We start from the raw sequence: 27,681 nt of genomic DNA, 5'->3' as shown, positions 1-27,681 counted from the left end.
ATTCGTTCACCGACCGTCTACGTGCTTTCATGAGAGAAGCCAATAGGGAACACTACGGCCCCCGGGTCTATTCACAACTATCGTCTCCACTTTTACTTTTACTTTGCTTTGTTTACTTATTGCTTTCAGTTCTCACTTTGCAAACAATCTATAAGGGATTGACAACCCATTCTTAGCGTTGGGTGCAAGCTCTTTGTGTTTGTGCAGGTACTTGTGACTTGAACGCTCCCCTCCTACTAGATTGATACCTTGGTTCTCAAACTAAGGTAAATACTTACCGCCACTGTGCTACATCACCCTTTCCTCTTCAAGGGAACACCAACGCAAGGCTCCAAGGCCTCGGGGGAATCCTTTGCATATTTGCCAAGGAAATCCCTATAGGCGTCGCCAGCAACAGAAGGACTCCTGGCGCCGTTGTCGGGGAAGGTCTTTTGTGGCCGTAGCAAGGGGCTCTCGCCCCTCCGCCGCCATGGAGACCATGGACCAGAGGGGAAACCCTTCTCCCATCTAGGGAGGAGATCAAGGAAGAAGAAGAAGAAGGGGGGTTCTCTCCCCCTCTCTCCCGGCGGCGCCGGAACGCCGCCCGAAACGTCATCATGTGACGGCGATCTACACCAACACCTCGGTCATGTTCACCAACACCCCCATCACCTTCCCCCATCTATATTCAGCGGTCCACTCTCCCGCAACCCACTGTACCCTCTACTTGAACATGGTGCTTTATGCTTCATATTATTATCCAATGATGTGTTGCCATCCTATGACGTCTGAGAAGATTTTCGTTGCCCTATCGGTGATTGATGAATTTCTATGATTGGTTTAATTTGCTTGTGGTTATGTTGCTTTCCTTTGGTGCCCATCATATGAGCGCGCGCGTGGAGCACACCATAGGGTTAGTAGTATGTTGATAGGACTATGTATTGGAGGGCAAGGGTGACAGAAGCTTCAACCAAGCATAGAAATTGATGCATATGGGATTGAAGGGGGACCAATATATCTTATTTCTATGGTTGGGTTTTACCTTAATAAACGTTAGTAGTTGTGGATGCTTGCTAATAGTTCCAATCATAACTACATAGAATTCCAAGTAAGGGATGACATGCTAGCAGTGCCCTCTCCCACATAAAACTTGTTATCGGTCGAGTAACATAGTCAATTGCTTAGGGACAATTCCGCAACTCCTACCACCACTTTTCCACACTCGTTAAACTAACGTAATTGTTTCTTTATCTAACCAGCCCCTAGTTTTTATTTATGTTTTCTTGCAAGCCTATCCTTTCGCTCCTGCAAAGTACTTCTAGTTTCATACTTGTTCTAGGTAAAGTGAACGTAAAGTGTGCGTAGAGTTGTATCGGTGGTCGATAGAACTTGAGGGGATATTTGTCCTACCTTTAGCTCCTCGTTGGGTTCGACACTCTTACTTATCGAGAAAGGCTACAATTGATCCCCTATACTTGTGGGTTATCAAGATGCGGTAGTAGCTAATCTTGGAAAACCAACACAAGATCTCAGGTCCTAAGTGCGGCGACAATGAGACAACCCACCATGTACTCCTACATGGCCTCTCATCGCTACCTTTACCAAAACAGGTTCACACACTTAACCCTCATATGTACGACATGATCATTCCAATTCATCATCCAGATGATCAGACCAGCTCAACTCTAAGCATAGCAAGCACATCAGGGTAATGGCACAACATGGCTCAAGCGTCTACCAGGTATGCTAGGTTGCTTGGTTTAGCTATTTACTGTGACAAAGACAGGTCATGCAAAGGAATGGGTTCATCTACAGTAGCATAAGTAGCAGTTGAATCTTTATGTCCTAATGCATTGAAATGAGAGCAAGAGCGAGAGAGTGGGATTGTATTGGAATGCTCAAGGGGGTTTTGCTTGCGTGTTGATCAGAAGAACTCAGCTGTTCTTCAATGTCGGTGATAACTACATCTCGCAAGGTCTATCAACAAAATCAATAATGAACAAATTAAGCACAGCAAATGCTTCACAATGATGCATGAGCATGGCATGTTAACATGATGCTCGTTTTATCTAATGCAAGTGATCACAAGTTAATTGGGGTTTATTTGATCAATATAGATCAATTCTAAACTCCAATATAAGCATTTATATGCCTAATATGTAATTGTCCTATTCAGCAAGTTTAAATTGTTTAAACATGCATGCAAATGGTACCATTGGATTCCTTGCATTTTTTTGATAATTTTTCATATATAAATTATTTTCATCCGAGTTATATTTTAATTTTCAAAGTTTTGTTATTTTTCTGGAATTATTTAAAACCAAAAATTGATTTACTGAGTCAGGCTGATGTCATCCCTGCGTCAGCAGGTCAACCAGCCGGTCCAGGTCAAACCTGACCAGTGGGGCCCACTAGTTAGTGACCCAGGGCTAAACCCGCGCTGACCAGCCCCTAATTGGGGTTTGACCAGGTGTGAGGCCCTCTATTAGTGGTTGTGGGGAGGCTGGTTAAGCGCTAATGGCCGGCCACGTCAGCGCTTGCCGGAATGTGGCCGACGGGGACCAAAATCGCGGCGGGGCTCGCCGGAGATTGGCCGGAATGCGCTACAGTGCTCCATTTTGCGTGTGGCTTGCGGCTACACGCTGCTGGCGAAGCCGCCGATCCAGCAGGGGCAGCAAGAGGGGCTGGAGTGGCCAGAGCTGGCGACAACGACGAGGCGGGCGGCGGCCGGAGCTCGGGCTCGATGGGCACGGTGCTAGGGCGTGGGAGAGTGAGGGGAAAGAGAGGGAATCGGAGTTGCGGCTCACCGCGGGGCTTATGGAAGCAACGGCGACGCAAGGGGAGCTCGGGGAAGACCGAATCGGCGGCGGCGGCTCCGGTGATTGGAGGAGTAAACGGCGACGGCGGTGACTCTACAGGGGCCTACGACTCGATTCCGGTGGCGTGGATGAGCTTCTCGGGGAGGCGGAGTTGATAGGCTGCTCGGGGGGGGGGGGGGGGGGCTTCGCTGCGACCGGAGAGGCGACGGTGGCGAGCTTGAGCAGAGATCGCTAATGGCGGCGAGGAGAGCAGAGCAGAGGGGGGGAATGGAGAGGAGGAGGAGAGGATAAGGGAGAGTGGGTCCTCATTGGCGCGGGAAGGCAAGTGGGAGGCGCCACGGCGAAGCAGGAGATGGCACGGCCATCCGCCGAGCTCATGTTCCCCTCTGCCTATTGGCAAGAGGAGGAAGACGAGAGAGGAGGTGGCCTGGTGGGCTGGGCCTACCCCTCGCGCGAGGTAAGAGTCTGCTCCCTTTTTTTATTTTGCTTCTTTTATTCTTTTTTTGACATTTGTTTGGATTTCAAAATAAATCCAAACCATTTTATAAAACCCTAAAATATTTTTATGTGACATAAAATAATTATCTAATGCCACACAAATATTTCCAGAGTTTATGAAACTATATTTTATATATAGCAAATATATTTCCATTGCGAATAATTGTTAGATTAAATCAAAGGTCAAAAATAAATGTTTGTGTGATCCAAAAATATTGGTTGACACTTTTATATCATGCCAATAATTTATTGTAAAACCAGGGACATTTTTTGGAACTATTTGAAGCAATTTTTTTATATTGCATGTTTCACAAAACTTTGGTTCCTCAGGCTTGATCACTTCCCCATTTCAAATTTAAAAGAATTTAAATATGCATGCATGAATGCTTGGCAAGCAAAGTGAAACTAGGGTTGTGACAACTCACCCCCACTAAACAAGAATCTCGTCCCGAGATTCAGGCGTAGTCGGGATGAGATCGGGGTACTCAAGCCAAAGACGATCTTCACGCTCCCAGGTTGCTTCATCCTCGGAATGATGAGACCACTGAATCTTGAGAAACTGGATGTTGCGATGTCGAGTGTTGCGCTCGGTTTCATCAAGAATACGAACAGGATATTCTCGATATGAAAGGTCATCTTGGAGATCAAGCGTGTCGTGATCCACTTCGCGGATAGGATCCTTGAAGCAACGCCTGAGTTGAGAAACTTGGAACACATCATGAACTTTGGAAAGCTGAGGGGGCAGTTCCAATTGGTAGGCAACTTCTCCTCGTTTAGCGATAATGCGGAAAGGACCAATGTAACGAGGAGCCAACTTGCCCTTGATACAGAAACGATGGGTACCCTTGAGGCGTGTAAGCCTTCTCATCAACTTCATAACTTACTTCCTTATGACGACGGTCATATTGGCTCTTTTGACGAGATTGGGCAGTTTTTAAATTCTCACGAATGATGCAAACTTGCTCTTCTGCATCCTGGATCATATCTGGTCCAAATAATTGTCTTTCACTAGTTTCTGACCAGTTTAATGGCGTTCGACATCTTCGTCCATACAGAACTTGGAAAGGAGCTTTGCCCGGACTAGACTGGAAACTATTGTTATAAGCAAACTCGACGAATGGAAGACATTTCTCCCAGTTCATTCCGAATGAGATAACACAAGCTCTGAGCATATCCTCGAGAATTTGATTGACTCTTTCTACTTGACCACTTGACTGAGGGTGATAAGCAGTGCTAAAGAAGAGATGAGTTCCCATAGCATTTTGGAAACTGTCCCAAAATCAAGAGGTGAAAATACTTCCACGGTCTGAACTGATTTGCAGAGGAACACCATGAAGGGAAACTATTCAAGAAATATATAGGTATGCTAACTGACTGGCAGTTATGATCTCTCGAACTGGAAGGAAATGAGCGACTTTCGAAAGACGATCAATGACCACAAAGATGGAATCATTCCCTTTCTTAGTCTTTGGAAAGACGGTGATGAAATCCATACCGACCTTGTCCCATTTCCACTCGGGAATAGCCAAGGGATGAAAGGTGCCAGCAGGCCTTTGATGCTCTGCCTTAACGCGACGACAACGTCACAGTTAGCAATAAATTGAGCGATTTCTCTCTTCATCCGGGTTCACCAGAACCTCTGGCGTAGGTCCTGATACATCTTAGTACTACCAGGATGAATCGTGAGGGGAGATTCATGAGCTTCCTTGAGGATCAATTCTCGAAGTTGTTGCTTCTTGGGAACCACTAAACGATTCTCAAAGAATAAAACACCTTTATCATTTACCAACAAATGACCAGCAACTCCTTTGGCAACACTACTCTTGATCCGGGAAATTCCTGTGTCATGTTTCTGTGCTTCTATGATCTGATCCTCAAGTGTCGGTTTCGCCACCAAGGTGGACAGGAATCCTTGAGGAACAATGTGAATATTAAGCTTACGAAATTCCTCATGGATAAGTGGTTGACTTTGTAGCAACATGAGGTTGTTACAATAGGATTTACAACTTAGTGCATCAGCCATGACATCGGCTTTGCCTGGGGTGTAAGATATTCCTAAGTCGTAGTCCGTGATCAACTCAACCCAACGTCTTAGCCTCACATTCAAATCCGGTTGGGTGAATATATACTTGAGACTCTGGTGATTAGTGTATATTTCACAATGATTACCCAGAAGGTAAGGTCGCCAGGTTAACAGTGCATAAACTACAGCGTCAAGTTCCAGATCATGTGTTGGATAATTCTCCTCATGTGGATGCAATTGTCGAGATGCGTAGGCAACCACATGACGATCTTGCATAAGAATGCATCCAAGTCCTTGACGCGAGGCATCACTGAAGATAATAAAGTCCTTTGTGAAATCCGGGGGCACAAGTACCGGGGCAGTTGTGAGTCGTCTTTTCAACTCCTGAAAACTTTCCTGACACTGTGGGGTCCACTCGAACTTCTTATCTTTCTTGAGGAGTTCAGTTAGAGGTTTGGCAACTTTGGGGAACTTCTCAACGAAACGGTGACAATAGCTCGCTAAGCCAAGGAAACTCCTAACTTGCTTCACCGATTCAGGTGGAGTCCAATCAAGAACGGCCTGAACTCTCTCGGGATTGACAGCAATACCCTTCGCAGAAATTACGTGGCCTAGATAGGTCACTTCTGGCAACCAGAATTCACATTTAGAGAATTTGAAGTAAAGGTGGTGCTCTCGAAGTGTCATCAATACCATCCTAAGATGCTCAACATGTTCTACTTCGTTCTTCGAGTAAATCAGAATATCATCGAGGTAAACCACGACGAATTTGTCCAAGTACTCCATGAAGATCGAATTCATTAAGCGAGAGAAGGTGGCTGGGCATTGGTTAGAACGAAGGACATGACGGTGTACTCGTATTGGCCATAATGAGTGACAAAAGCCATCTTAGGAATGTCCTCGTTCCTAATTTTGATTTTATGATAACCTAATCTCAAATCCATCTTGGAAAAGACTGCAGATCCAGCGAGCTGATCATACAGATCTTTGATCCTCGGGAGCGGATATTTGTTCTTTATCGTAACCAGATTAACCAGTCGATAATCTACAACCATCCGATCCGTACCATCCTTCTTCTTGACAAAGAGGACAGGACAAGCCCAAGGAGAAGAACTAGGACGGATGAAACCTTTCTTCAAAGATTCAACGAGTTGGATCTTAAGCTTAGCTAATTCTTGGGGAGACATCTTATAGGGTCTTCTAGCAATTGGAGCGGTTCCTGGAACAAGTTCTATGAGAAACTCTACTTCTCTGTCAGGTGGAACACCTGGCAGTTCCTTTGGAAAGACATCCGAGAAGTCAAGGACTACCGGGATGTTTTCAAGGTCTGCAAGAGGATTCGCATTGAGGGCATATATCTAGCGTTTTGAAATACCAGACGAGACATTGACCATCTGGCCAGAAGGATGGGTAAGCTGAACAGTCCTAGAGGAACAATCAATTTTGGCATGATGAGCTGACATCCAGTCCATCCCCAAAATGATATTGATATCTAAAATCTTGAGGGCTATCAGAGAAGCAAGGCATACTAAACCATCGACAAGGATTTGGTTCCCATGGCTTCCTGCATGAGTTTGCCATTTGGAACCTGGAGCCTGAATTACTAATGGGATGGGCATATCTTCGAAAGCAATGTTATGCAAGGAGGCATAATGTTCAGAGATGAAGGAGTGAGATGCTCCTGAGTCAAATAGGACTGAAGCTAGATGAGAATTGACAAGAAGCGTCTTAAGCACGACATCATCATCATCTTGAGCTTCTTCTGCAGATACATGGTGCACACATCCACGAGTTGGAGCAACTAACCTTTCATTAAGCTTCTTTGTTGGCGGCTTGCAACGAACAACACCCATTCCTGATGGGGGTGGAACATAACCACGCAGAGGACAATCCCTTGAATAGTGTCCTGGCTGGCTACACTTGAAGCATGCTCCATAAATAGGACGTGGATCTGGATTGAACACTTGATTGATGAGGTTGTTCTGGGGAGCACTTGGCATCGGCAAAACGGGCGCCACATAAGATGGCCTCGGCACATATCTCGAAGGAAGAGCTGCATTCGGGATCCATATCATGTGCTTCTGAGACATATAAATTGAAGATGATCCAACATCGCGGTTGTGCTTGCGAGATTCCTCGTAGGTCATTTTGCTTGTTTCTGCTTGGATGGCTTTGTTCACAAGAACCTCGAAACTGATGAACTCATGCAGACTGAGATCATGGCGAAGCTTTGGGTTAAGACCTTTCCTGAATCTAGCTTGCTTCTTGGCATCTGTGGATACTTTTTCTGGTGCATAACGCGGGAGGCGTCCAAATTCACGACTATAAGCAACCACATCCATCTTGTCTTGAGACAAATTGCAAAACTCCTCTTGCTTCCGATCTATCAGGGCCTGCGGAATATGATGCTCCTAAAAAGCTTCACAGAACTCCTTCCATGAAGTAAGTTGGCTTGCAGGACGCATGGCCTCAAATTCTCCCACCATAGTCTAACAGAACCTTCAAGGTGATATGTGGCATAAGTAACCTTGTCTCCTTCAGCCAAGTTTGCATAACGCAGCTTGTTGTTGATACTTCAGAGCCAATCATCTGCATCTAGTGGCTCATTGGAATGATGGAAGGTGGTCGGATTCAATTTGATGAAGTCTCTGATGGATACTAGCTCATTGAACTGATGGGCTGTATTCTGCTCATTGTGCTCCAATAGATGGTTGGTGGCACGCTTGTTCCTCTCAATTTCTAACATAACCTCTGTCATCAAAGGCGGATCGCGAGGACCTTCTTCATTCCTACCATCTCCATGGTTCATACCACGACCAGCAGAATTGCGGATTACTGGCGACATCTTGAAGGAAACAACCAAGGTTCAGGAACAAGGAAGAACACTAGAACACCACGATCCTAGGAAAATCGGACATCATAAAGGCTATACCGACATGAAATATGAGGCAGCCTGCAATAGATTTGGGTAACATAACAACTCAACATCATGGGTTCAAGGTGCGATGAGAACATAGGCATCACTTCTCTAAATTCCGATGGAAACAGGTTTGACACCCGACCATCCTATAAGCCCATGGTTCAGTAACTCGTCATCCTAGCAAATAGGTAAGAAGCCTAGTCCTTAATCCTCGTAGAAGGGAAGAGGGTGACCCAGAATAGAGTGACTCGAGGAAAGAAGGAAAAAGAACCTTACGTTCCCTTCCACAATCAATTCCCTTATATAACTATAGTGTTACTAGACTCAACATCAACCAGTTTGGCTTGGTTATCCTACAGGAAGTCAAGCTCTGATACCAACGCTGTCGGGACCCCGATCCTAAGCCACACAATTCCATCTTGTAACACATCATATCACTTTGTGGCCTGAAACGTCTCAAACGTATCTATAATTTTCGATGGTTTCATGTTGTTATCTTGTCATCTTTGGATGTTTTATGTACCTTTTATATCTTTTTTGGGACTAACTTATTAATTCAGTGCCAAGTGCCAGTTTCTGCTTTTTGTGTTTTTGGCTCTTTTCAGATCTGATTTTGGAACGGAGTCCAAACAGAATAAAATCCCCGAAATAATTTTTATCAGGGGGCTTGAGGGCCAAGCCAGGAGGGCTACAAGGGGCCCACAAGCCCCCTATCCGCCACCAGGGGGCGGCGGCCAGCAGGCTTGTGGCCTCCCTGGTGCCCCCCGGACCTAGCTCCTTCGCCTATATATTCCCTAAAATACAAAAAATCAAGGGATCCACGAAAATACTTTTCCGCCGCCGCAAGCTTCCATTTCCGCGATATCTCATCTGGAGACCCTTCCTGGTGCCCTGCCGGAGGGGACTTTGGAGTTGGAGGGCTTCTACATCAACATCATCGCCCCTCCAGTGACTCTTGAGTAGTTCACTTCAGACCTACGGGTCCGTAGTTAGTAGCTAGATGGCTTCTTCTCTCCCTTGGATCTTCAATACAAAGTTCTCCATGATCTTCATGGAGATTTATCCGATGTAATCCTCTTTGGCGGTGTGTTTGTCAAGATCCGATGAATTGTGGATTTGTGATCAGATTATCTATGATATATATTTGAGTCTTTGCTGATTTCTTTTATGCATGATTTGATATCCTTCTAAGTCTCTCCGAGTCTTGGGTTTTGTTTGGCCAACTAGATCTATGATTCTTGCAATGGGAGAAGTGCTTGGTTTTGGGTTCTTGCCGTGTGGTGACCTTTCCCAGTGACAGTAGGGGCAGCAAGGCACACATTGTGTAGTTGCCATCAAGGGTAACATGGTGAGCTTTGTCGTAGATATGAGATTGTCCATCTACATCATGTCATCTTGCTTAAGGCGTTACTCTGTTCTTTTGGACTTAATACACTAGATGCATGATGGATAGCGGTCGATGTGTGGAGTAATAGTAGTAGATGCAGAAAGTATCGGTCTACTTGTTTTGGACGTGATGCCTATAGATATAATCATTGCCTTAGATGATGTCACGACTTTGCGCGGTTCTATCAATTGCTCGCCAGTAATTTGTTCACACACCATCTACTTGTTTTCATGAGAGAAGCCACTAGTAAACACTACGGCCCCCGGGTCTATTCACACCTATCATTTCCACTTTTGCTTTTACTTTGCTTTGTTACTTTTTTGCTTTCAGTTCTCATTTGGCAAACAATCTATAAGGGATTGACAACCCCTTCATAGCGTTGGGAGCAAGCTTTTTGTGTTTGTGCAGGCACTTGTGATACTCCTTCACTGGATCGATACCTTTGTTCTCAAACTGAGGGAAATACTTACCACCGCTGCGCTACATCACCATTTCCTCTTCGAGGGAACACCAACGCAAGGCTCCAAGGCCACGGGGGAAATCCTTTGCATATTTGCCTAGGAAGTCCCTTAAGGCGTAGCCGTAGCAGAAGGATTCCTGGCGCCATAGCATGTTTCTGGCGTCGTTGGAAGATCTATTGTTGCAGTAGCAGAAGTATTTCTGGCGTCGTTGCCGGGGAAGGAGAGGTCTATCCAAGTAGGTCTCACAAACTCATCTCCTGCATTTACTTTTTTGCGAGTTGCCTCTCGTTTTCCTCTCCCCCACTTCACATTCGCCGTTTTCATTTGCCTTTCTCCTTTGCCGTTTTCTTTTTCCTTTTTGCCATTTTCCTTTGTCGGTTTTCTTGCTTGCTAGTGTGCTTGTTTGTCTGTTGAAGTCATCATGGCTGAAAACACCAAACTTTACGACTTCTCGAGTACCAATAATAATGATTTTATTAGTACTCCGATTGCTCCCGCCACTAGTGCGGAATCGTATGAAATCAACGAAGCTTTGCTGAATCTTGTCATGAAAGAGCAATTCTCTGGCCTTCCTAGTGAAGATGTCGCATCCCATCTCAATACCTTCATTGAGCTTTGCGATATGCAAAAGAAAAGAGATGTGGATAATGACGTGATTAATTTGAAACTTTTTCCTTTCTCGTTGCGACATCGCGCAAAAACTTGGTTTTCTTCTTTGCCTAAAAAAAGTATCTATTCTTGGGATAAGTGCAAAGATGCTTACATATCCAAGTATTTTCCACCGGCTAAGATCATCTCCTTACATAACGATATCATGAATTTCAAGCAACTTGATCATGAACACGTTGCACAATCTTGGGAAAGGATGAAGCTTATGATTAGAAATTGTCCCGCTCATGGCTTGAGTTTGTGGATGATATACAAATCTTTTACGCTGGCTTGAATTTCGCTTCTCGCAATATCTTGGACTCCGCCTCAGGTGGAACGTTCATGGAAATCACGTTAGGAGACTCTACAAAACTCCTAGACAATATCATGACCAACTACTCTCTGTGGCACACTCAAAGGTCACGTGCTAGCAAAAAGGTACATGCTATAGAAGAGACTAACTCGCTTAGTGCTAAGATGGATGAGTTGATGAATTTGGTTGCTAGTAGAAACGCTACTGTAGATCCTAATGACATGCCATTATCTTCCTTGATTAAGAGTAGCAACGCTAGTTTGTACGTGAATTTTGTTGGTAGGAACAATTTTGGCAACAACAATGCTTTTAGAGGAAACTATGTTCCTAGGCCTTTTCCTAGTAACTCCTCTAACAATTATGGCAATTCCTACAACAACACTTATGGAAATCACAACAAATTACCCTATGATTTAGAGAGTAATATCAAAGAGTTCATCAACTCTCAAAAGATTTTCAATGCGTCCATAGAGGCAAAACTACTCAAAATAGACGATTTGGCTAAGAGCGTTGATAGGATGTCTTGTGATATTGATGCTTTGAAAGTTAGATGTGCTCCTCCCAAGGTCAACTTGGATGAAACTTTGAAAGCTATGCGTGTCTCCATGAATGAGAGCAAAGAAAGAACCGCCCTAATTCGCGCTAGGCATGAATGGTTCGAAAGGGTGCGTTCTAGTGATGCAAATCACGAAGATCTTAAAGTGCTCGGTGTGTCTCCTCTTGAATCTTTGTTTTCGCGTGTCAAACCTATTGAGGAAGGGGCTGGATATGAATGCACTTTGGTTGAAAAACGCCCCAATGATTCGGAGTCCACCTATCTTGATGATAAAGGTGTGGAGAGTGGAGTAGAAGAAATCAAAATTTTGGGTAGTAATGAAACTCCCACTTTGGATTTCAAGGAATTGAATTATGATAATTGCTCCTTGTTTGAATGCATTTCTTTGATGCAATCCATTGCAAACTCTCCACATGCGTATAGCCAAAGCAAAGCCTTTACCGCGCATATCGTAGATGCTATGATGAAATCTCTTGAAGATAATATCGAATTAGAAGTCTCTACACCTAGAAAACTTCATGATGAGTGGGAACCTACTATCAAAATCAAGATTAAAAAACTATGAGTGCAATGCTTTGTGTGATTTGGGTGCTAGTTTTTCTGCGATTCCAAAGTCTTTATGTGATATACTTGGTTTTCATGAGATTGAAGCGTGTTCTCTTAATTTGCATCTTGCGGATTCTACTGTCAAGAAACCCATGGGAAGTATTGATGATGTTCTTATTGTTGCAAATAAAAACTATGTACCCATGGACTTCATTGTACTTGACATAGATTGCAATCCCTCATGTCCCATTATTCTTGGTAGACCTTTCCTAAGGACTATTGGTGCTATCATCGATATGAAGGAAGGGAATATTAGATTTCAATTTCCTTTAAAGAAGGGCATGGAGCACTTTCCTAGAAAGAAAATAAGATTGCCTTATGAATCTATGATGAGGGATACTTATGGTTGAGCACCAAAGATGACTATACGTGATTCCATCACCTTTCGCCTAGCTAAGGGCGTTAAACAAATGCGCTTGTTGGGAGGCAACCCAACGAATCTATCCTTTTTCTTTCTGTTTTGTGTTTTCCGCACTTCCATAATTCTTTTATGATTGTGTTTTTTGTGTTTCTTTTTGCGTTTGTGCCAAGCAAAACCGTTATGATTAGTCTTGGGGATGATCGTTTGGTCATGCTGGAAAAGACAGAAACTTTCTGCTCACGAAAAGAATTTTCATTTTTGTTCTGTAAGAGCTTTTGAGTTGATTCTTTTTGCTGCTTATTGCTACGCAAATTCTACAGACTTTCTGAAGCTTTCAGAATTTGTGAAGTACCATAAGTATACGAAATATACATATTTCTACAGACTGGTCTGCTGTTAACATATTCTGTTTTTGTTGTGTTGGTTGCTTATTTTGATGAAACTATGGATAGTATCGGGGGGTATTAGCCATGGAAGATTGAAAATACAGTAACCCAACATCAGCATAAGTAGAATCTAAGTTTGCTACAGTACCTAAGGAAGTGGTGGTTTGCTTTCTCAAACTAATGTTATCACGAGTTTCTGTTTAAGTTTCGTGTTGTGAAGTTTTCAAGTTTTGGGTGAAGTTCTTATGGACAAAGAGATAAAGAGTGGCAAGAGCTCAAGCTTGGGGATGCCCAAGCCACCCCAAGAGATTCAAGGATGTCGTAAAAGCCTAAGCTTGGGGATGCCCCGGGAAGGCATCCCCTCTCTCGTCTTCAATCCGTCGATAACGTTACTTTGGGCTATATTTTTATTCACCACATGTTATGTGTTTTTGCTTGGAGCGTATTGTATCGTAGGAGTCTTTTATTTTTGTTGTGTCACAATTATCCTTGCTGCACACCTAGAGAGATAGACATGCACTCACCGTGATTTTGTCGAGCTTCACTTATATCCTTTGGTAGACAATTCAGCTCACTTATGCTTCACTTATATCTTTTGAGCTTGATACTTTTTCTCCATGTGCTTCACTTATATCTTTCAGAGCACGGCGGTCCGTGGCTTGGTAGTTGATCTATGCTTTGAAAGTAGTCTCAAAAGTGTTAGTTATCCAAAGGGATACGAAAACTTCCACCTTCATGTGCATTGAATAGTTAGAGAAGTTTGATTCATCTCAATTAGTTTTGAGTTGTGGTTGTGGTAATATTGAGGTTATGCTAGTAAGGTGTTGTGGATCTAGAAATACTTGTGTTGAAGTTAGTGATTCTCGTAGCATGCACGTATGGTGAACCGATATGTGATGAAATCTGAGCATGATTAGTCTTTTGATTGTCATCCTTTGCGTGGCGGTCGGGATCACGCGATGGTTTATACCTACCAACCCTTCCCCTAGGAGTATGCGTTGAATGCTTTGTTTCGATTACTAATAAAACTTTTGCAACAAGTATATGAGTTCTTCATGACTAATGTTGAGTCCATGGTTTAGATGCACTTTCACCTTCCACCATCACTATCTTCTTAGTGTCGTGCAACTTTCGCCGGTGCACAAAACCCACCATTAGCCTCCCTCAAAACAGTCACCATACCTACCTACTATGGCTTTTTCAAAGTCATTCCGAGATATATTGCCATGCAACTACCACCTTGACATGTGCCACCACGTCTACATTTCCATTGCATGATCGTAAGATAGCTAGCATGATGTTTCCATTAATGTCTATGCCATGCTAGATCATTGTCACGGTACACTACCGAAGGCATTCCATATAGAGTCAACGTTGCTCTAAGTTTTGAGTTGAAAGTGTGATGATCATCATTGATGGAGCATTGTCCCATGTGAGGAAATAAAAGAGGCCAAAGATGCCCACCAAAAAAAAGAGGCCAAAGAGCCCACCAAAAAAATGAGAGAAGAAGAGACAAGGGAGAATGCTACCACCTTTCCACACTTGTGCATATTAAGCACCATGGTCTTCATGATTGAGAGTCTCTCGTTTTGTCACCACCATATAGCTAGTGGGAAATTTTCATTATATAACTTGGCATCTATATTCCAATGATAGGCTTCCTCAAAATTGCCTTAGGTCTTCGTGATCAAGCAAGTTGGATGCACACCCACTAGTTTTCTTTAAGAGCTTTCACATACTCTTAGCTCTAGTGCATCATTTGTATGGCAATCCCTACTCATTCACATTGATATCTATTGATGAGCATCTCCACAGCTCATTGATATGCCTAGTTAATGTGATCATCTTCTCCTTATTTTGTCTTGCAACCTCCACCACACTCCACACCACTTATAGTGCTAAAACCATGGCTCACGCTCATGTATTGCATGAGAGTTGAAAAGGTTTGAGAAAGTAAAGGTGTGAAACAATTACTTGGCCAATACCGGGGTTGTGCATGATTTAAATTCGTTGTGCAATGATGATAGAGCTTAGCCAGACTATATGCTTTTGTAGGGATAACTTTCTATTGGCCTTGTTATTTTGAAAGTTCATGATTATCTTGCTAGTTTGCTTGAACTATTATTGTTTCCACATCAATAGCAAACTATTGTTTTGAATCTAATGGATCTGAACATTCACGTCACATAAGAGGAGTTACAAAGGACATCTATGCTAGGTAGCATGAAAGCATCAAAAATTCATTCTTTATAACCTCCCTACTCGAGGACGAGCAGGAGTTAAGCTTGGGGATGCTTGATACGTCTCAAACGTATCTATAATTTTTGATGGTTTTATGTTGTTATCTTGTCATCTTTCGATGTTTTATGTACCTTTTATATCTTTTTTGGAACTAACTTATTAATTCAGTGCCAAGTGCCAGTTCCTGTTTTTTCTGTGTTTTTGGCTCTTTTCAGGTCTGATTTTGGAACGGAGTCCAAACAGAATAAAATCCCCAAAATAAATTTTTCCCTAACGGAAGAAGATCAGGGGCCTTGAGGGCCAAGCCAGGAGGGCTACAGGGGGCCCACAAGCCCCCTATCCACCACTAGGGGGGCGGCGGCCAGCAGGCTTGTGGCCTCCCTGGCGCCCCCTGACCTAGCTCCTTCGCCTATATATTCCCTAAAATACAGAAAAAATCAAGGGATCCACGAAAATACTTTTCCGCCATCGCAAGCTTCCGTTTCCGCGAGATCTCATCTGGAGACCCTTCCCGGGGCCCTGTCGGAGGGGACTTTGGCGTTGGAGGGCTTCTACATCAACATCATCGCCCCTCCAATGACTCGTGAGTACTTCACTTCAAACCTACGGGTCCGTAGTTAGTAGCTAGATGGCTTCTTCTCTCTCTTGGATCTTCAATGTAAAGTTCTCCATGATCTTCATGGAGATCTATCCGATGTAATCCTCTTTGGCGGTGTGTTTGTCGAGATCCGATGAATTGTGGATTTGTGATCAGATTATCTATGATATATATTTGAGTCTTTGCTGATTTCCTTTATGCATGATTTGATATCCTTCTAAGTCTCTCTGAGTCTTGGGTTTTGTTTGGCCAACTAGATCTATGATTCTTGCAATGGGAGAAGTGCTTGGTTTTGGGTTCTTGCTGTGTGGTGACCTTTCCCAGTGACAGTAGGGGCAGCAAGGCACACATTGTGTAGTTGCCATCAAGGGTAACATGGTGAGCTTTGTCGTAGATATGAGATTGTCCATCTACATCATGTCATCACACCTATCGTTTCCACTTTCGCTTTTACTTTGCTTTGTTACTTTGTTGCTTTCAGTTCTCACTTGGCAAACAATCTATAAGGGATTGACAACCCCTTCATGGCGTTGGGAGCAAACTTTTTGTGTTTGTCCAAGCACTTGTGATACTCCTTCACTGGTTTGATACCTTGGTTCTCAAACCGAGGGAAATACTTACCACCGCTGCGCTACATCACCCTTTCCGCTTCGAGGGAACACCAACGCAAGGCTCCAAGGCCATGGGGGAAATCCTTTGCATATTTTCCTAGGAAGTCCCTTAAGGCGTAGCCGTAGCAGAAGGATTCCTGGTGCTGTAGCACGTTTCTGGCGCCATTGGAAGGTCTTTTGTTGCAGTAGCATGGCCTCACGCACGGTAATCCACACTGCTGCCTCCTTACCTTGGCCAAGACCGTTTGTGCCTTTTGGCTCATGTATATGACTATGTCGCCAGCAATCATATGTTAGAGAACCCAGGTCGACATGGCTAGTTATGAACCCAAGTGGTACATCCGTAAAGGGACAGACATACATAACCCAGCAAAGCAGGTGTCGGTCAACAACGCGTGTAGACGAGTCGTAGCAAGCTACAAGGACTCTATTACATCACGTGACATTTCCCCGAGGGGAAAGACACAACAGCTAAGAAGGATACATGTAGGTCAATCAATGTGCCCGTAACAGTAACAAGCTACCAAGAGGAAGCACAAAGAGGCATTTCCCTGTAAAGAGTACTACTAGAGGCACACAACTAGGTGTCGAATCCCACACATACCAATCCATTTCAAACGTACACACAATATGCATGATATGTGTAGATACAACAATGGCATCACAACATAACTCTATGACTCATCATTTACTTAATAGGCTCCAAAGAGCCAACATAGTATAATGTTCCAAACAGAGGGGTCACATGACCCAACATTCACAGCATACAAGCATCAAGCGGAAGTTACATGTCTGGGTACAGACATTTATTAAAAGCGGCTGGAAGAGCCTGAAAAGCTACAACGACCCTACCATAGGAGCCAGACCACTATCTGGGTTCCCAAGGTATTCCATCGATGTTAACGTCAACAGGAAAACGTAGAGAGAACAACGACTATCTCTGTAAAAATTAAAATAAGCAACAGTGAGTACGAAGGTACTCAGCAAGACTTACATCAGAACTAACTACATATGCATCATGTATCAATGAACGGGATTGTGGGTTTTACTGTAGAAAAGCCAACTTTGACCTTTGGCTAACCTAAACTACAACAATGTTTTATACCTCTCTCGTCTCCCTACGAGAGAGCGCACACGAGTCTACATATCCACCACATCAATACACCACCATGGATCATCTCTCGTCATCCTACGAGAAGGCCATCCGTAGCACTCACACTTATTTGGACCATTTTAAAGTATCCGTTAAAGTTATCTATGAACCATGTAAGTATCCAAGTAGTCCATATCCGAGGACGCGGCTATTCGAATAGATAATTACCCTGCAGTGGTGTACTTCATCACACATGCTTCCGGCACTTATCACCAAGTGCACATAAAAATAAGCACCTCGGCAACCTTCAAGCGGGAGCCCGACGAGGGAGTCGGCCATGGACGTTAACCTACAATGAATCACGCCCAAGGCAGTCGCCTATCTGAGTTTGAACCCATGATGGAAGTCCGGCCAGGGTTTCCAACATGGCCACAAACGATGTGAGCAGGGCCCCAAGCCGGTCCCGATTGGTCCGTTCATCCACTTAGCAGGCCGTGCCACAACCTATTAACGTTTCGAACTACTGCGACTCCTGGACTAAGAACAAAGTAGTTAATAGGCCGAGAGGGGTCGAGTTACCGGAACCCAATGTGCGGTAGTATCTAGTCTTGGAAAACCAACACAAGATCCCAGGTCCTAAGTGCGGCGACAATGAGAAAACCCACCATGTACTCCTACATGGCCTCTCATCGCTACCTTTACCAAAACAGGTTCACACACTTAACTCTCATCCGTAGGACACGATCATTCCAATTCATCATCCAGATGATCAGACCAGCTCAACTCTAAGCATAGCAAGCATATCAGGGTAATGGCATAACATGGCTCAAGCGTCTACCAGGTATGCTAGGTTGCTTGGTTTAGCTATTTACTGTGACAAAGACAGGTCATGCAAAGGAATGGGTTCATCTACCGTAACATAAGTAGCAGTTGAATCTTTATGTCCTAATGCATTGAAATGAGAGCAAGAGCGAAAGAGTGGGATTGTATCGGAATTCTTAAGGGGGGTTTTCTTGCGTGTTATTCAGAAGAACTCAGTTGTTCTTCGATGTCGGTGATAACTACATCTCGCAACGTCTATCAACAAAATCAACAGAGAAAAAATTAAGCACAGCAAATGCTAAACAATAATGCATGAGCATGGCATGTTAACATGATGTTGGTTTTATCTAATGCAAGTGATCACAAGTTAATTGGGGTTTATTTGATAAATATAGATCAATTCTAAACTCCAATATAAGCATTTATATGCCTAATATGTAATTGTCCTATTTAGCTACTTTAAATTGTTCAAACATGCATGCAAATGATACCATTGGGTTCCTTGCATTTTTCTGATAATTTTTCATAGATAAATTATTTTCATCCGAGATATATTTTAATTTCTATGAATTTTCAAAATTTTGCTATTTTTCTAGAATTATTTAAAACCAAAAATTGATTTACTGCGTCAGGCTGATGTCATCCCTGCGTCAGCAGGTCAACCAGCCGGTCCAGGTGAAACCTAACGAGTGGGGTCCACTGGTCAGTGACCCAGGGCTAAACCCGCGCTGACCAGCCCCTAATTGGGGTTTGACCAGGCGTGAGGCCCTCTAGCAGTGGTTGTGGGGAGGCTCGTTAGGTGCTAATGGCCGGCCACGTCAGCGCTCGTCGGAATGTGGCCGGCGGGGACCAAAACCGTGGCGGGGCTCGCCGGAGATTGGCCGGAATGCGCTACAGGGCTCCATTTTGCGCGCGGCTTGCGGCTACACGCTGCTTGTGAAGCGGCCGATCCACCAGGGGCAGCAGGAGGGGCTGGGGTGGCCGGCGCTGGCACCGGCGACGAGGCGTGTGGCAGCCGGCGCTCGGGCTCGACGGGCACGGTGCTAGGGCGCAGGAGAGTGAGGGGAAAGAGAGGGAATTGGAGCTACGGCTCACCGCGGGGCTTATGGAAGCAACGACGATGCAAGGGGAGCTCGGGGAAGACCGAGTCAACGATGGCGGCTCTGGTTATTGGAGGAGTAAATGGCGACGGCGGTGACTCTACACGGGCCTCCGACTCGATTCCGGTGGCGTGGAGGAGCTTCTCGGGGATGCGTAGTCGATGGGCTGCTCGGGGGGGCTTTGCTACGACCGGAGAGGCGACGGTGGCGAGCTCGAGCAGAGCTCGCTAATGGCGGTGAGGAGAGCAGAGCAGAGGGGGAATGGAGAGGAGGAGGAGAGGATAAGGGAGAGGGGGTCCTCGTTGGCGCGGGGAGGCAATGGGAAGGCCCCACGGCGAAGCAGGAGGTGGCAAGGCCAGCAGCCGTGCTCATCTTCCCCTCTGCCTATTGGCAAGAGGAGGAAGACAACACAGGAGGTGGCCTGCCCCTGGCGCCAGGTAAGATTCTGCTCCCTTTTTTATATTGTTTCTTTTATTCTTTTTTGACATTTGTTTGCATTTGAAAATAAATTAAAACCATTTTATAAAACCCTAAAATATTTTTATGTGACATAAAATAATTAGCTAATGCCACACAATTTTTTTAGAGTTTATGAAACTATATTTTATATATAGCAAATATAACTCGATTGCAAATAATTGTTACATTAAATCAAATGTCCAAAATAAATGTTTCTATGATCCAAAAATATTGGTTGACACTTTTATATCATGCCAATAATTTATTGGAAAACCAGGGAAATTTTTCTAGAACTATTTGAAGTAATTTTTTTATATTGCATATTTCACAAAACTTTGGTTCCTAAGGCTTGATCACTTCCCCGTTTCAATTTTAAAAGGATTTAAATATGCATGCATGAATGCTTGGCAAGAAAAGTGAAACTAGGGTTGTGACAAACCATCTCATCTCAAAACCTAGTTCATCTCTTGTATTCAATCTTTGTCTCAAAACTTTAGATTGGTACCTACGGGTTGCTAGTAGTGTTGATTACATCTTGTAGTTGATGGCAGTCGGTTTACTTGGTGGAGATAATATGTTCAGATCCTTAATAATATTCATTATACCTCTCATATTGAACATGGTTATGATTTGTCTATAGTTAAATTTTTTTCTCGAGGACATGGGAGAAGTCTTTTTATAAGTAATCATGTGAAGTTGGTATTCGTTTGATATTTTGATGATGTATATGTTGTTGCTTCCTTTAGTGGTGTCATGTGAATGTCGACTAGATGACACTTTGCCATATTTGGTCCTAAGGGAAGGCATTGTGGAGTAATAAGTAGATGATGGGTTGCTAGAGTGACTGAATCTTAAACCCTAGTTTATATGTTATTCCATAAGGGGATGACAATCCACATGTTTCATGCTATTGTTAGATTTATCTTAATTCTTCTTTCATAGGTGTGGATGCTTGTGACACAGGGCAATCATACGTGGGTTGCTTGGTCAAGTAAGAACAACAGCTAAGCACGGGTCCACCCACATATCAGATTATCAAAGTAATGAATGTGAATCAACTCAACATAATGGACGTGACTAGATGATAATTCCCATGTGTCCTCGGGAGCACCTTGCTTTATATAAGAGAACTTACCAGCTTGTCCTTTGCTATAAAAACGATTGGGCCACCTTGCTGCACCTTTGCTACTATTGTTACTTGTTACTTGTTAGGAATTAGCTTGCTACAAAACTATCTATCACCGCTACTTATTGCACTTGCACAGAATACCTTGCTGAAAACCGCTTGTCATTTCCTTCTACTCCTTGTTGGGTTCGAAACTCTTACTTATCGAAAGGACTATGATAGATCCCCTATACTTGTGGGTCATCAGGGGTGCCCATCCTTTGTGTTGAACCATGTACCCCCCCCCCTAAGCCTATCAATGCTGTGTCTTATTCATCTGGTCTAGAAGCTTCGAGAATGAATGACGTGAAGACTTGGTGCACACTCCAAGCCGCAGACATAGTTCCACATCACGTTTTCCCCTAGATATGACTGATAAGTTGTAAACCGTAGGAACCCCCATTGTTCATGTAAACTGAGGGTCCAGGGTCGTAGGGGGTGCATTCACATTTGGTCTCGTGGTAGATCACATGTACTGTGTACCCCATCCACAATCAGTACAAAGAAAGAAGGATGTAGCATTTTTACCTCTTCGTTTGGGTTTGAACGTGGGTAAACCGCGTGTCCCTTGTGTCCTTGTTACCATGGAGCAGAGACTATCAGACGGGACCCCCTACCCGAAAGCTGACCAATTTTTCTCCGACATTGGTGTCTCATGCAGATCCCTATAGGAAAATGGAGCAATTAAATGACATTAGATATGGTGGAAGAACAATAGGATCTATCCTGCCGAGCACCAAGGACCCACTTGTCTCGGGGCGAGGACTACAACTTGTGAGACCAAGCCACGAAAGAAGTGGTCGCACGTGCTGCTGAGGGAGAGCTGGGCGGAGATCCAAGCACGGTGGGTTGCCGCCAACAACGCTGAGAAGGAGAACGACGTCGTCTGGACTGTTGGAAATATGCCCTAGAGGCAATAATAAAGTGGTTATTATCATATTTCCTTATTCATGAAAATCATTTATTATCCATGTTGTAATTGTATTGATTGGAAACTCAGATACATGTGTGGATACGTAGACAACATCGTGCCCCTAGTAAGCCCCTACTAGACTAGCTCGTTGATCGAAGATGGTTAAAGTTTCTTAGACATAGACATGAGTAGTCATTTGATAATGGGATCACATCATTAAGAGAATGATGTGATGGACAATACCCAACCGTAAGCATAGCATATGATCGTGTCCTTAGGTTTATTGTATTGCTTTTTGTATGTCAAGTATCTATTCGTAATACCATGAGATCATGGAACTCCCTGACACCAGAGGAATGCCTTGTGTGTATCAAATGTCACAACGTAAGTGGGTGATTACAAAGATGCTCTGCACGTATCTCTGAGGGTGTCTATTGAGTTGGCATGGATCAAGAATGGGATTGTTCACTCCGTATGATGGAAAGGTATCTCTAGGCCCACTCGGTAATACAACATCGCAATAAGCTTGCAAGCATTGTGACTAAGGAGTTTGTCACGGGATCTTGTATTACGAAATGAGTAAAGAGACTTGTCAGTAACGAGATTGAACTAGGTATGTAGATACCGACGATCAAATCTCGGGCAAGTAATATACCACTGAACAAAGGGAACTGCATATAGGATTGATCGAATCGTTGGCATCATGGTTCGGCCGATAAAGATCTTCGTGGAATATGTAGGAATAAATATGGGCATCCAGGTTTCGCAATTGATTATTGACCATAGAGGTGTCTCGGTCATGTCTGCATAGTTCTCAAACTCATAGGGTCCGCACACTTAACATTCGATGATGGGATAGTATTTTTGAGTTGCATATGTTAATTATGGAAGGTGACTTGGAGTCCTGGATGAGATCCCGGGAATGACGAGGAGCTTCGGAATGGTCCAGAGGTAAAGATTGATATATGCGAAGCTGGTATTCGAGTTCCGGAAAAGTTTCGGGACTTACCGGAAATGTGACGGAGTTCCCGGAATTGTTCCGGGGGTCCACCAGAGGGTCCACCTGCCCCGGAGGGCCCCATGGGCTATGAGAGGTGGCACACCATCCCTTGGTGGGCTAGTCTCCCCTCCCACCTAGGTCCCATGCGGCCAAGGGCTGGGCTGGCCCAAGGGTGGCCGCCACCCCCCCTCCCTGGGGGCAAGGCAACCCCTTGTTCGCCGCCCCTAACCCTAGGGGAAACCCTAGGGCGGCCACCTCTCCACCCTCCCCCTATATATATATGAAATGAGAGGGAGGCAGCCAACACACAAGTTCTTGGCGGCGCACTCCCTCTCTCTCTCTAGTAGTTCTTCTCCTCTGTTGCATCGCGGCAGCTTTGGCGAAGCCGTGCTAAGATCACACCACCACCACCATCACCATCCGTTGTGCTGCTGGAGAACTCAGTCACTACTCCACCTATGCTCGTTGGATCGAGGTGGTGGAGACGTCATTGAGTCGTACGTGTCCTGAATGTGGAGGTGCCATCCGTCTGACGCTAGATCGGACGGATCGTGATTGGATCACGAAGACGTTCGAGTGCATCAACTGTGTTTCTCAACGCTTCCGCTTAGCGACGTAGAAGGGTATGTAGATGCATTGACCCTCTCGTAGCAATACATCTCCATAGATAGATCTTCGGTGCGCGTAGGATTTTTTTTGTTTCCCATGCAACGTTCCCCAACAATGGCATCATGAGCTAGGTCTAGTAGATGATATGCACAAGTAGAACACAAAGTGTTTGTGGGCGTTGATGTTCATATTTTGATTTGGTGGTATTGTGGGATGAAGCGGCCCAGAGCAATCTTACTTTCCCACCTACAAGAGACCGGTTCCACGGACTGACATGTAACTTGCTTGCATAAAGGTATCTGGAAGGTGTGTGTCTCTCCCACTTTAGTTGTATCGGATACGACAGAGGCGGTCCTTGTAGAACGTTAAATATCAACTTGAATATCATCTTGTGGCTTTATGTAGGTAAGAATGGTTCTTGCTAGTTTCCCATAGCGGCCATGTAAAACTTGCAAAAACAAAGTAGAGGACGTCTAACTCGTTTTTGTAGGGCATGTTATGATGTGATATGTCCAATGACATGATTTGATATATGTGATGTATCAGATGATCACATTTTGTATAGATTATCACGAATTGCATGTCGATAAGTACAACAACCGACATGAGCCATATGGTTGTCTTTAATTAATTTGTGTCATTTGCTTTACTTCATCGTTGTGAGTTAGCAATAGTCATAGAAGCAATAGTTGGCGTGACAACCACATGACGGCACAATGATGGAGATCGTGATGATGGAGATCATGGTGTCATGCGGGTGATGATGGAGATCATGTGGTTCTTTGGAGAAGGAGATCAAAAGCACAAGATGATGATGTCCATATCATGCCACTTATATAATTTGCATGTGATGTTTATCTTTTATGAATCTTATTTTGCTTAGGACGACGGTAGCATTATAAGATGATTCCTCACTAGAATCTCAAGATAAAATTGTTTTCTCCCAAAGTGTGCACCATTACAAAGGTTTGTCTTTTCGAAGAACCTCATGATGATCGAGTGTGATAGACTCTACGTTCGCATACAATAGGTGTAAGCCAATTTTGCACATGCAGAACACTTGGGGTTAAACTTGACGAGCCTAGTATGTACAGACATGGCCTCAGAACACAGGAGACCGAAAGGTCGAACATGATTCATACCGTAGATATGATCAACATGGAGATGTTCACCATTGAAACCACCTCATCTCACGTGGTGATTGGACTTGGGTTGGTGGATTTGGATCATGTCACACTCGGACAACCTGAGGGATGTTGATTTGAGTGGAAGTTCTTTAGTAACACTCGGACAACCTGAGGGATGTTGGAAATATGCCCTAGAGGCAATGATAAATAGTTATTATTATTTTTCCTGTTTAAATATAATCGTTTATTATCCATGCTATAATTGTATTGAATGAAAACATAGATACATGTGTGGATACATAGACAAAACAATGTCCATAGCAAGCCTCTAGTTGGCTAGCCAGTTGATCAAGGATAGTCAAGGTTTTCTGACTATGTGCATGTGTTGTCACTTGATAACTGGATCACATCATTAGGAGAATCATGTGATGGACTAGACCCAAACTATGAACTTAGCATATTGATCGTGTCTTTTTATTGCTATTGTTTTCTGCGTGTCAAGTATTTAGTCCTATGACCATGAGATCATATAACTCACTGGCACCGGAGGAATACCTTGTGTACATCAAACGTCACAATGTAACTGGGTGACTATAAAGGTGCTCTATGGGTATCTCCGAAGGTGTCCGTTGAGTTAGTATGGATCAAGACTGGGATTTGTCACTCCGTGTGACGGAGAGGTATCTCGGGGCCCTCTCGGTAATACAATATCATACACAAGCCTTGCAAGCAATGTGACTAAGTGTAAGTCACGGGATCTTGTATTACAGAACGAGTAAAGATACTTGCCGGTAACGAGATTGAAATAGGTATGCGGATACCTACGATCAAATCTCGGGCAAGTAACATACCGAAGGACAAAGGGAATGACATACGGGATTATATGAATCCTTGACACTGAGGTTCAACCGATAAGATCTTCGGAGAATATGTAGGATCTAATATGGGCATCCAGGCCCCGCTATTGGATATTGACCAAGGAGTACCTCGGAGCATGTCTACATAGTTCTCGAACCCGCAGGGTCTGTAGACTTAAGGTTTGATGATGTTTTAGTATAGTTGAGTTATATGTGTGGTTACCTAATGTTGTTCGAAGTCCCGGATGAGATCACGGACATCATGAGGGTTTCCGGGATGGTCCGGAAACAAAGATTGATATATAGGATGGTTTCATTTGGTTACCGGAAGGTTTTCGGGCATTACCGGCATTGTACCGGGAGTGACGAATGGGTTTCGGGAGTTCACCGGGAGGGGCCCACCCACCCGGGAGTGAGACCAAGGCCATAGGGTGGCTCCACAAGTCCCTAGTGGGCTGGTGGAGTCAGCCCACGGGCCCCATGGTGCCACTTATAGAAATAGCAAAAAGAAAAGAAAACGTAAAGGAAAAAGGGGAGGTGGGAAGGAAGGAGTGGACTCCTTCCCCCAAACCAAATTGGGGTGGGAGTCCACCTCCCCCTTGGACGGCGCACCCCTTGAGGGCTTGGCCCTCAAGGCGAGCCTCCTCCCCCTCCCTCCTATATATAGTGGTGATTTAGGGCTGATTTGAGACAATTTTTGCCACGTGCAACTCGGATCTAGACACCATAGTTCTTCCTCTAGATCGTATTCCTGCAGGAGTAGATCATCACCACCACCGGAGCACCGTCACGCTGCCGAAGAACTCATCTACTTCTCCGTCTTGCTTGCTGGATCAAGAAGGCTGAGATCATTGTCGAGCTGTACGTGTGCTGAACGCGGATGTGCCATCCGTTCGGCACTAGATCCGAACGGATCGTGGGACGGATCGCGGGACGGTTCGTGGGGCTGATCGAGGGACGTGAAGACGTTCCACTACATCAACCGCGTTTCTTAACGCTTCCTGCTGTGCGATCTACAAGGGTACGTAGATCCAAATCTCGTCTCGTAGATGGACATCACCATGATAGGTCTTCGTGTGCGTAGGAAAATTTTTGTTTCCCATGCAACGTTCCCCAACATCAACATAGTGTAAGTTGTCTTTGCAAATCATGTTGTAGACCAATGTCTCGTGCAGTAGCTCCCCTGTATTTTAATGCGTTCCTAGAGAAAGCTAAGCTGAAAGATGATGGAAGTAACTATGCGGACTAGGTCCGTAATCTAAGGATTATCCTCACGGCTTTGCAAAAGTCTTACGCCCTTGATGCACCACTTGAGGCAGCACCCCCTCTCGTGTCATCTGCATATGATGTGAACGTTTGGCAAACGTGTTTAGATGACTACTTGATAGTTCAGTGTGCCATGTTGTATGGCTTAGAATCGGGACTTCAAAGACGTTTTGAACGATGTGGAGCATATGAGATGTTCCAATAGTTGAAGTTAGTATATCAAGCAAATGCCTGAATCGAGAAGTATGAGACCTCCGATAAATTCTTTGGCTGCAAGATGGAGGAGAATAATTCTGTCAGTGAGCGCATGCTCAGAATGTCTGGGTACTACAACTGCTTGAGTCAGTTGGGAGTTGATCAGTCATTGTCACCTAGCTACAAAAGCTTCGTGGTGAACTATCATATGCAAGGGATGGACAAGTCAATCTCTGAGCTATTCACGTTGTTAAAAGTCACGGAAGTAGAAATCAAGAAGGAGCATCAAGTGTTGATGGTGAATAAAACCACTAGTTTCAAGAAAAGCAAGGGCAAGAAGGGAAACTTCAGAAAGAATGGCAAGTAACTTGCTGATCACGAGAAGAAACCCAAGGCTGGACCCCAAGCCTGAGACTGAGTGCTTCTATTGCAAGGTAACTCACCACTCAAAGCAGAATTGCCCCAAGTATCTGGCCGATAAGAAGGCTGGCAACGTCAACCAAGCACTACTAGGGAAAACCCTAGTAGTAGCGCTGGATATATGCGTAGCAGTAGCGCTGGTCCAAGTGCTACTGCTATCACGCTACAACTAAAAACTAGTAGTAGCATCGGTACGGGCAGCGCTACTGGTAACTTTAGTAGTAGCACTTGCTCATAGAAAGCGTTGC

The sequence above is a fragment of the Hordeum vulgare genome, chromosome 6H, assembly GCF_904849725.1.
Source record: "Hordeum vulgare subsp. vulgare chromosome 6H, MorexV3_pseudomolecules_assembly, whole genome shotgun sequence".
Classification (NCBI taxonomy): Eukaryota; Viridiplantae; Streptophyta; class Magnoliopsida; order Poales; family Poaceae; genus Hordeum; species Hordeum vulgare.
The sequence above is the reverse complement of the archived record's forward strand: the minus strand, read 5'-3'. Positions refer to the sequence as shown.